This window comes from Aulonocara sp. 'chitande type north' Nkhata Bay, linkage group LG3 (genome assembly GCF_057382095.1).
Source record: "Aulonocara sp. 'chitande type north' Nkhata Bay isolate Kocher_YH1m ecotype deep benthic linkage group LG3, A_spYH_male_GT1.1, whole genome shotgun sequence".
Lineage (NCBI taxonomy): Eukaryota > Metazoa > Chordata > Actinopteri > Cichliformes > Cichlidae > Aulonocara > Aulonocara sp. 'chitande type north' Nkhata Bay.
In genome coordinates, this window is record NC_141346.1 from 63,928,827 (window position 1) to 63,940,828 (window position 12,002).

Genomic DNA, 12,002 nt, shown 5'->3' on the forward strand with positions numbered 1-12,002 from the left:
GAATTTTTTGTTTTCTATATTAGTGTTTATTGCTACTGGTTATTGTGGCCTACTTAGTCTGGCACGTAGTTCAAGTGGGAGGTGTGGTTTTTTCCCATATTACTAACATGCCAATTTGTTTGTTGTGATTTATTATCAGCCAGACCCATATTTGATTTAAATGACAAATTTATTTAAGATGGAGTGATTTATGTAAGTCTGGGATGGTACGTGTTAAAGGCTGCTCACAGATCCTACCTGCCCGATCTTCATTTCATTGATATTGCTCTTATGACTGATGAAGCAGAGCTGGTGAGTTTCTGTGTTAACTAAGTAACGTGTTAAAGATACAAATATGACTATTACCAAACTGTACTGTCATTAATAGTGTTGCTTTGTTAATGTTGTATGGTTGTTTTATTTTGTGTCTTTCAGTTGATTACCTGGCTTCTGTAAAGGCACGGTTACTGTACTGGTGTTAGCTTATGCTTGTGCAATAAAGCTTATAAAAGGCAGCAATAAGATGTCCGAGCCGGAGTACGAAACAGTTTCATCAGTTAAAACACACCCTTACCGTGGGAGTTTACTAAATTATAGATAGTTAGCTTAGTAAAAACCGTACACCCATCCAGCAGCTGTATTCCTGCTGAGCCAAAGCACTTTTTCATATACAAATTACAACCTTTAATAGAAAACTATTGGTCAGCATCTTATTAGCCTGCTGTTAGCTTCATTCCACAGAAAACTGAGAGAAACTAACAGAGATGGTAAAGAATAAAGAGAAATGTGCTGATTTAAAGCCTTTGAAGTGCTTCAAATGATCTCTGTCCACTTCTGTCCACTCATTCATTCATGTAAGCTTTCTAACGCAGCTTAGATCTTCACAGTCTGCTTTATGAAACTCATTTTAACCCTGAATGTCAGAGTGTTCCTCCTTCTCTTTCCCATCATTCATGCTGGCAGTGGAGGAGATTTGGATGTTGGACTGTGTTTTGAATGATGTGTGTTTGTTTGTGTTGGACTGCTGTCTGTAAAGCAAACGCACATTTTGCTTTGGATTTCAGTGTCAGACAGACTTTAAGGTGGAATGAAGAGTTGGAGAGTTTCACAGTGAATTATCCAGTGGAGGATTTTTCTTCTTCTTTGAAGGTTTGAAATGTGAACATTGTTCTGCTACAGTCAATGGACTAAACCAGAGAAGAAGAAAACATACTTTACCATGAAGATCCTCAGTGTGGATCAGTATAATATCAGCCTGATGTCTGCAGTTTAGTGTCAGCACAACTTTCACATCATATTCATCTCAGCACAACTAAAACATGCTGACTGACCTCAGAGTTTCAAGTCCACATCCTGGACTCTCCAGGAAACCACACAGATGCTTCACTCCTGAATCCTGCAGCTTGTTGTCGTACAGGTCCATCTCTCTCAGATTCGAGGGGTTGGACTTCAGTGCTGCTTCCAGATAATCACAGCTTATCTTTGACAAACCACAGCGCCCCAATCTGTATAAATAATGAAAGATGCAAGTTTATTAGAGAAAGTGTGAGCTTGAAATCATTCAGTGTTTCTGTTCAGAGCTGAAGAAGGTTCAGAATGTAGAAGTTTAAAAAATGGAAACTCCAAACAGCTGAAGCCAACAGGAAGCAGCTTCAAACAAACACAACAAGAGAAAAAACTGTTAATGTTTCACATTAAAGTCGTACATTTATCATAAAAACAGGACAAAGACTTGAAAAAGTCGTGTTTTTCCTTCCAGGAACCACAAGGCTTCACTTTTAAAGGTGAAGTGTGAAAGAAATGGACATATTTGAAGTCCAACACCTTTTTCCAGTCACATTATTAAAGCAGACAAACTACAAGCTCATTTTCATTCCAACAAGTCATCTTCTGACCTGGACTAACAACACTGGTCTCTATGTGCAGCTGGCTGTGAGACCAGTGCTCAGGGAGCGTCTACAAAGTGCAACACTGAAAGAACATCACACACTCATTTGCTTCCAGCACTTTCACACAAACATCTACTGTCATTATTGTCACCAAACTCTGTGGATCCTTTATTGCAAATTCAAATGGGATCAAATGGTCAGACAAAAGAGGGTTATGAGGAAATATGATGAAATGTTGTGTATTAGCAGCAAGTTATTGAATCATTTTCCTCAGAAACCAAACAAAATGATTGACAAACATGTTTTTACAAACTCAGTGTTGGACTTGGATCAGCAGGATAAGCTGATGTTTAAAGGCATTTGAGTCTCGCTGTATGAGAGTCCAGTTATTACTCAATATTTATGGATGATGTTCTTTCAGTGTTGCACTTTGAAGACGCAACGCAGCACGGTGGTTAGCACTGTTGCCGCACAGCAAGAAGGTCCTGAGTTCAATTCCACCATCAGGCTGGGGTCTTTCTGTGTGGATTTTGCATGTTCTCCCCTTGTTTGCATGGGTTTCCTCCGGGTACTCCGGATTCCTCCCACCGTCCAAAGACATTCAACTTGTGGGGATAGGTTAATTGGATAATCCAAATTGCCACTAGGTGTGAATGTGAGAGTGAATGTGAGCGTGAATGGTTGTCTGTCCCTGTGTGTTGGCCCTGCGACAGACTGGCGAACTGTCTAGGGTATACCCCGCCTCTCGCCCTATGACAGCTGGGATAGGCTCCAGCAACCCCCGCGACCCTGAAAAGGATAAGCGGAAGCGAATGGATGGACTTTGTAGAGGCTCCCTGAGCCTCACAGCCAGCTGCACATGGACCAACTGACATTACCCAGCATTAGAGGCGGGTGTAAAAAAATGGATTTTCCTATTTAAATGGTTTTAATTTGAATAAAGTGATGTTGATTCATTCAATTCTGAATCGATTTTTAATATAAACGTATTTTGCCAGAATCTCAGGTTAAAGCTCCCAAAAGTATTTCAACAACAAGCAAACAAATAAAACAGTAAATGAGAGCAGCTAAACACACAAAGATGGAAACACAGAGTGTGGATCGTTCACTCGACGGCACGTACACGGACACGCCGTCGGGGCTGAAAGTGGACAGCTCACAGATCCTGAAGCTGCAGGTTTCATCTGTCTCCAACCAAAACTGAGTGAACCAGCAGCAGAAGAAGATTCAAACTACGCTTTACGTTTGATGAACATCGTCATGAATTCTCTCTGACTTTGACGTTTACTTCCTGCACAGCTCTCTCTCTCTCAGTGTACTTCAAGAACAGTTTACCTTCAAAAATCTGTTTCCTGCATTATTCACTGCTTATTACGCACCAGTCTGCTGTTGTGTTCACTGCTGTCGGCCTCCGAAAACAAAGCCTCATTTCTGCTGTTCAATACTGAAGAAATTTAAACCTTTTAAAATGATGAAAGATTACAAACTCTCAGCTGTGTCTGTAATCAAACCTCTGTAACTTTGCTTCACTTCAGCAGCATCAGCTCATGTTCACATGTTGATTCATGGTTTGCTTCAGTTTTTGATGGACTGCAGAATATTTTGAAGGTTATCTGCTATAAAAAGCCAGAACAGGAAAATCTGCTTCATGTGTTTCTGTTTGATCTTCAGTGACTTTGACACAAAGGCCTCTGCTGTGATGATCACACCTCTGATCAAGTCTCACAGTGTCAGCTTTGTTTTTATACATATGGATATGTGCTGATAAATGATCAGAATTATAATATTTCCCACTGTCTGCTGTGTGCCGTGACCTTTGACCTGCTAAAGACAGTCAGCTGTGGATTATTCATTGTTGTGTCTGATACTTAGAACTGTGAGGAAGAACACTACACAGTTAATCAGGGTCCCCTCTCTCTGAATCAGGAAAGGTGGGCAGGCCGCGTGTGGGCCGCGGGCCATACGTTGAGTCTCACTGTTTGAAATGTGAACATTGTTCTGCTGCAGTCAATGGACTAAACCAGAGAAGAAGAAAACAGACTTTACCATGAAGATCCTCAGTGTGGATCAGTATAATATCAGCCTGATGTCTGCAGTTTAGTGTCAGCACAACTTTCACATCATATTCATCTCAGCACAACTAAAACATGCTGACTGACCTCAGAGTTTCAAGTCCACATCCTGGACTCTCCAGGAAACCACACAGATGCTTCACTCCTGAATCCTGCAGCGTGTAGTTGATGCTCAGCTCCAGCTCTCTCAGATGGGAGGGGTTGGACTTCAGTGCTGCTGCCAGATAATCACAGCTGATCTCTGACAAATCACACTCCTTCAATCTGTATAAAGAATGAAAGATGTAAGTTTATTAGACAAAGTGTGAGCTTGAAATCATTCAGTGTTTCATCATCTGTTCAGAGCTGAAGAAGGTTCAGAATGTAGAAGTTTAGAAAATGGAAACTCCAAACAGCTGAAGCCAACAGGAAGCAGCTTCAAACAGGAAACTGTGCAGAGTTTCAGACTATATGTCCTGATGCAGACAGTTGGATTTTGGAGATTTGAATCTCTGTTCTGTGACTAAGTCCTTGAATCATTTCTTCTCATTCAAGGCTCATGTTCTCACTTAGATCATCGATTTCTACTGACATTTATTTCTGGGAAAAATGGGGATTACTTTGAAATCAGGAAGTATTTTCCCCAATAAGCAGTCCTGGATTAGTAAATCACTCCAACATGTTCTCAGGCAGAAGAAGCTGTCTTGTTATGAGGGAGAGAAGAAAAAGATTGAGGCACAGAAACTTGTTGAAAGAGAGATAAAGCAGCTAAAATCAGGTGTAAAAGTAAAGCAGAGGATGAGCTGAATAAAGGACACTCAAGGCTGGCTTGGAAAGGAATGAAGTCCATGGTGGGGATGCAGAACAAGGAGCAAAGATGAATGTGATGCTGAATCAGCAGAAGACTTGCACTCATTTGATTCCAGCTTTGATATCATTGATTTCAATGAAGAGCTTTGTGATTGTAGCAAAGGGCTGGTAGCTCTGAGAGTCCCACTGATGAGGTGTTTGTGTGGAAATCTCTTAGTGGGACCAAAGAGAGAAAAAGCCCTGGTCCTGATGCTGTGGGAGGGAAATGATTGAAGTGTGCTGTGAGGAACTGACTGGGAGATTTTCACACATTTTCCAGTCCTCCTTGGAACAACAGGAAGTTCCCAGCATATGGAAACAAAGGTTAAGTGTCCTATGGCACTCAGTGATGATGGTGCTGTGGCCCCACCACCTCCACCTCTTTGTAAAGGAACTAACTGTAATCTGAAGCTTCAAATGGAAACTAGAAAGCGAAAATTTCATAAGAAATTTTAAGTGTGCCTATGCCGCCGCTAATCAGTATAGTTTGCCATTCAAACGGCTACAGAGAGCAAAACTCAGCAGAGCAGCCATTCTCCACCATGAACTATGGTAAAACCAAACACCGCTCGTGCCTCACAGATGACAGCTTACAGTTTTGTGTAAAGATGAGGTGACTTCGTACAGCCCTGATTTGCAGACGCTGTGCACAGAGGTTAATGAGCAGAAGTCCCATTGTACCACGGCAGACCCGACAATGTTTGCATGAACACGCTTTGGAGCATTACGTTATGGACCACTTTTCACACATGGTTGGCGTACCCACACAGTCGGCTGTAGCTTTTCAACTCACAGCCCAACACACACCCAAAAAACAGCTGAGAGAGCACAGACTTTCCACCCGTGGGTCCACCTCCCCTGCAGCGGCACTGCAGACCACACCCTGCCACACACATCAAAACGTAAAATAAATATTTATGCACTTTTGCATTCACTTTTTGTTTTTTGTTATTTTTACACAGTGTTCTGACTGATTAACAATGGTATACAGCCAATCTTGTGTATTATTATACAAACTTTGTTTGTAAGATTCAGATAACTATTTAATAAAAGCTAAATATTTTATATGAGAATAAGAAAGAAAAGTATATCTTTGTGTCCCCCTCTCCCTGTTAATGCCCTACCTGGCCCCCTGGCAAAAGCTTTGCTAGATCCACCCCTGCACAGTTACCAGCAGTCAGCTACACAAAAAAGGAGTTTGGTGTTATTTGTCTCTCAGAAACAGTTCATAATTTCCCTTCAACTCATTCATGTCACCTAAAAGGTAAACCTGTTTCTCCATCACCAGTTCAGCTCTGATGATTCAGTAAGGACATCTCCTGGTTTGGACCAGCCCTTTTTTACACCTGTGGCTCCAGCAAACATCAGCTGATACTAGAAATTAAAATCAAATGAATTCTAACAACAGCTGATCAAGCTTAAACGTGCTGCTGTTGTTTAGTGCTATAACCAAACAAGAGAGAAAAGCCGATCATTGATCAGTTTCATGATTGAAGTTTCAACAGGCGAGAGAATGACAGGGGAGGCTGTCATAAAGTTCAACATCAGTAACTTAGCGCGCACAGCTGTATAGAAACTCTGTCGTGCTACCTAGCACGCAGTAGGAGTTATTGTAACTGTCAGCACAATGAAAATAAACTACACCTAAACTCGGTTTATATCTTACCCAAATAGAGTGCAGTTCATAACTTCTTACCTGAAATTCAGTTCACCTCACGCTCCTGCCTTCGGTTTCCCTTATCCACGATTGAGCTCCGCGTTAGCCACCACCGGTCGATTGGCGGCCGCCTCGCCGCCTCGTATGTCTCTTTCCCCGCATGTCCTTTCTGTCACGGCTAGCTGCCCTTTGTTGGAGCTCCGCGTTAGCCACCACCAAACAACTCAGTTATTTTTCCCACATCGACCAGCATCCGGACAACCACCTTTCACTGTTTATACCGTTACTAAAATGAATAAATGAATTATCGGCCCATATAAACGAAAAATAAGTCCAGCTGAGAAACAGTCCCATGGCGAGCGATCGGGTGGTGAAACGAGTGTCAGCCGCTTCACTTTAAGCCAAGCCCGGGTGCTTTTGAGCAAAGCAGCGCTAGCCGCACTAGCAGCATTATCATAAGAGCACTGTTGCTAATATGGGAAGTTTTGACAAAACGAGCAGATATTTGACGTTTACACACCATTCTCGACTGAAAATCTCTTAAAAGTTTATTTTGTGACCTAGAAACAGTAATACAAGTAAAATATTAAATGAAGTGGTGGCCGCCATTTTTTGAATCGGTAGAGGCGTCCTATGAATTGTGGGATATGGAGTGTTCCACCAAGCATACACCCTTGCAGTTACCGTAACTATTCAATGGTTCGCGCAACCTTAAAAATTCCAATGGTTCCTGAAAGCAGCGACGCTGTGCGTGCCGTTGATATTGTCGTCATTACGGTAATGCAAATACGGGTAGACAGGCCGTACCACTCCCGACATACCACTAGAGAGAGCCAACACACCACAAATGAAGTCTGTTTCTATGAGGCCAAAGGATGAATCTTTCTCATGGGCCAAGAAATGGGCCAAAATTTGCACTAAAATCTAAATATTTAAAAAACTATAAAAGTCATAAACACCAAAAGTCATAGCCTACTAGTCCAGACCCAGCCGCACAAAATGATATAACATATGTAACCCTTGTATCAAAACTGTGCGGCACATAAGCGCGGGAAAATTTTCACTAAAATATTAATATTTAAAAAACTATAAAAGTCATAAACACAAAAATTCATAACACACCATTCCAGATCCAGCCGCACAAAATGATATAACATATGTGAACCTTGTCTCAAAACTTTGGGGCGAGTTACGCTGCAAAATTTCAGGCGGAAACTGAAGAATAATAATAATTATAATAATATGAAGAATAATAAATAATAAATACCTCTTGGCATAGGCACACTTAATAAGACTTCCTCCACTAGGTGGCAGTGTCTGATAAGAAAGTGTTAGTGGAGCTGACCTGGAGTCAGAAACAGGAAGATGCAGGATTTGGGCTGAAATGGGGAAAAGTGGTTAGCACTACTGCCTTAAAGCAAGAAGGTTGTAGGTTGAAGCTTGTTGGCCTTTCTGTGGAGGTTGGATGTTCTCCCACAGTCCAATGAAATGCTGCTTAGGTTAATTGGTGCTTCTAAATTGGCTGCAGGTGTGGATGTGAGAGAGTGCTTCTCTGTCTCTCTCTGTTGGCCCTGTGATGGAATGCTCACCTGTGCAGGTGGACCACGCCTCTTGCCCTATGACTGCTAGGGCACAGGTTGCAGCCCTGTGAGCCTAAGCTGAATAAACATTTAGCAAAAAAATATTCATAGATGGCCTGGAATTCCCCAGTTAGCAGTTTGGTAGATAGCTATGACATGCTAATCCCATCCAGCAGCTGTATTCTACCTGTAAGCTGATCCCTGCTGAGCCAAAGCACTTTTTCATATACAAATTACAACCTTTAATAGAAACCTATTGGTCAGCATCTTATTAGCCTGCTGTTAGCTTCATTCCACAGAAAACTGAGAGAAACTAACAGAGTTGATAAAGAATAAAGAGAAATGTGCTGATTTAAAGCCTTTGAAGTGCTTCAGATGATCTCTGTCCACTTCTGTCCACTCTTTCATTCATGTAAGCTTTCTAATGCAGCTTTGATCTTCACAGTCTGCTTCATGAAACTCATTCTAACCCTGAATGTCAGAGTGTTCCTCCTTCTCTTTCCCATCATTCATGCTGGCAGTGGAGGAGATTTGGATGTTGGACTGTGTTTTGGATGATGTGTGTATGTTTGTGTTGGACTGCTGTCTGTAAAGCAAACACACATTTTGCTTTGGATTTCAGTGTCAGACAGACTTTAACCCTTTAAGACCTACCATAGAACCAAGTCCGCCACAGATTATATTATATTTTTACATGTTGTAGAGCCATTTTTGGGAGCATTTCAAGTTGCTATACATCAATACAACCAATACAGCCTTTTAATAATATGCATGCATTAAGTGCATAGTAATTACATAAATTGCAAAAAAGTGCAATAAACTACAAAAAAATTTAAAATCGTTTTTGTTTTTTAACATATATTTCTAGTTAGAGAAATTTAAGAGGCTTATCCCTCAAAACTGTAAATACAAAAAAGTAGCACAAAATAGTTTCCCACCACAGGAAATTTATTTTGAGTGTCTTCATAGTTTTCTTTTTGAAATACACCAATTTCTATACCCTGCAGGAAAAACGAAAATAAATATTATAGTGCAAATTTGCAAAAAAGCAGCATATGCATCAAAATAAACTATTTCCAGCAGTGCAATATTAGTCCTAAGCATCCTAGAAACGACACAGAAAGTCATAAAGTCAAACAAAACTTTTAAAAACACTAGTATAAGCTCATGAGGCCTTGATGTTAAAAAATTACATTTCCGCGAAAATGACGTCACTTCCGGTTTCAGGCAGGTCATGGCGGACATGCGATAGTTCACGCTGGTGGACGTAGGAAGTGTTATGAACAGCTGATCGGATCGGCAAAGCCTGTTTCTGGAATATTATGTTTTTGTTGCTGCAAGCGCTTTTTATGCAGTTTTTGCAAAGCTATATGTGGAAGGAAACTGTGACCTAGGACAAGCTGATGGCATAAGATGTAAGTACAACTCCTCCGGTTTCATATGCAAAAAAAATTATTGCGCTAGCTTACGTGGTTTCAGTGCTACCGGGATTTAAAAATAGTTACGCAAAACGGAGCGTGCCCGCTCTGACCGGTTTTAAAGGGTTAAGGTGGAATGAAGAGTTGAAGAGTTTCACAGTGAATTATCCAGTGGAGGATTTTTCTTCTTCTTTGAAGGTTTGAAATGTGAACATTGTTCTGCTGCAGTCAATGGACTAAACCAGAGAAGAAGAAAACAGACTTTACCATGAAGATCCTCAGTGTGGATCAGTATAATATCAGCCTGATGTCTGCAGTTTAGTGTCAGCACAACTTTCACATCATATTCATCTCAGCACAACTAAAACATGCTGACTGACCTCAGAGTTTCAAGTCCACATCCTGGACTCTCCAGGAAACCACACAGATGCTTCACTCCTGAATCCTGCAGGGTGTTGTCGTACAGGTCCAGCTCTCTCAGATGGGAGGGGTTGGACTTCAGTGCTGCTGCCAGATAATCACAGCTGATCTTTGACAAACCACATAAACTCAATCTGTATAAAGAATGAAAGATGTAAGTTTATTAGACAAAGTGTGAGCTTGAAATCATTCAGTGTTTCATCATCTGTTTAGAGCTGAAGAAGGTTCAGAATGTAGAAGTTTAGAAAATGGAAACTCCAAACAGCTGAAGCTTCAAACAAACACAACAAGAGAAAAAACTCTGAATGTTTCACATTAAAGTCGTACATTTCTCATAAAAACAGGACAAAGACTTGAAAAAGTCGTGTTTTTCCTTCCAGGAAACACAAGGCTTCACTTTTAAAGGTGAAGTGTGAAAGAAATGGACATATTTGAAGTCCAACACCTTTTTCCAGTCACATTATTAAAGCAGACAAACTACAAGCTCATTTTCATTCCAACAAGTCATCTTCTGACCTGGACTAACAACACTGGTCTCTATGTGCAGCTGGCTGTGAGACCAGTGCTCAGGGAGCGTCTACAAAGTGCAACACTGAAAGAACATCACACACTCATTTGCTTCCAGCACTTTCACACAAACATCTACTGTCATTATTGTCACCAAACTCTGTGGATCCTTTATTGCAAATTCAAATGGGATCAAATGGTCAGACAAAAGAGGGTTATGAGGAAATATGATGAAATGTTGTGTATTAGCAGCAAGTTATTGAATCATTTTCCTCAGAAACCAAACAAAATGATTGACAAACATGTTTTTACAAACTCAGTGTTGGACTTGGATCAGCAGGATAAGCTGATGTTTAAAGGCATTTGAGTCTCGCTGTATGAGAGTCCAGTTATTACTCAATATTTATGGATGATGTTCTTTCAGTGTTGCACTTTGTAGACGCTCCCTGAGCCTCACAGCCAGCTGCACATGGACCAGCTGACATTACCCAGCATTAGAGGATAAAACAGTAAATGAGAGCAGCTAAACACACAAAGATGGAAACACAGAGCGTGGATCGTTCACTCGACGGCACGTACACGGACACGCCGTCGGGGCTGAAAGGGGACAGCTCACAGATCCTGAAGCTGCAGGTTTCATCATTGTTACGACTGTTGTCGTAATTATATGTAAATTTGAGTGTGCAGGTGCTCCTCCATGATTGGTGCATCCAGGGTGGATGGCTGGCAGCAGATAAGAAGATACCGCCAGGGACTGCCATGTCATTCATCCTTGGCCCAACCCAACCGGCAGACCGTTAACTGTGTCACTATGTTGGTTAACGTAAGAGCATGTAGGGGTGGACCGCCTTTTTGTTTGATCAGTTTTCTCCTATTTTTGTTAGGCAGGGAGGAAAGTGATTGTCGTTTGAGTTAGTTCTTTTGCGTAGGTAAGTTGTATTTATTCCTGAGATAGGCTACCTTATGTCTGTTGTTTTGGCCTTGGGTTCACCCTGAAGTTATGATATGCTCCCTTCCTTTGTTTAACTGCACTCATTGTAAATAAATCACTGTTACAAAGTATTAAGTGTGTGACGTGCTGCTTGGGGTTGGACGCGGATGGATCACCCTTTATGTTGTGGTCTGGCCGGGCCTAGACGGGCCATAACAATCTGTCTCCAACCAAAACTGACTGAACCAGCAGCAAAAGAAGATCCAAACTACGCTTTACGTTTGATGAACATCGTCATGAATTCTCTCTGACTTTGACGTTTACTTCCTGCACAGCTCTCTCTCTCTCAGTGTACTTCAAGAACAGTTTACCTTCAAAAATCTGTTTCCTGCATTATTCACTGCTTATTACGCACCAGTCTGCTGTTGTGTTCACTGCTGTCGGCCTCCGAAAACAAAGCCTCATTTCTGCTGTTCAATACTGAAGAAATGTAAACCTTTTAAAATGATGACAGATTACAAACTCTCAGCTGTGTCTGTAATCAAACCTCTGTAACTTTGCTTCACTTCAGCAGCATCAGCTCATGTTCACATGTTGATTCATGGTTTGCTTCAGTTTTTGATGGACTGCAGAATATTTTGAAGGTTATCTGCTATAAAAAGCCAGAACAGGAAAATCTGCTTCATGTGTTTCTGTTTGATCCTCAGTGACTTTGACACAA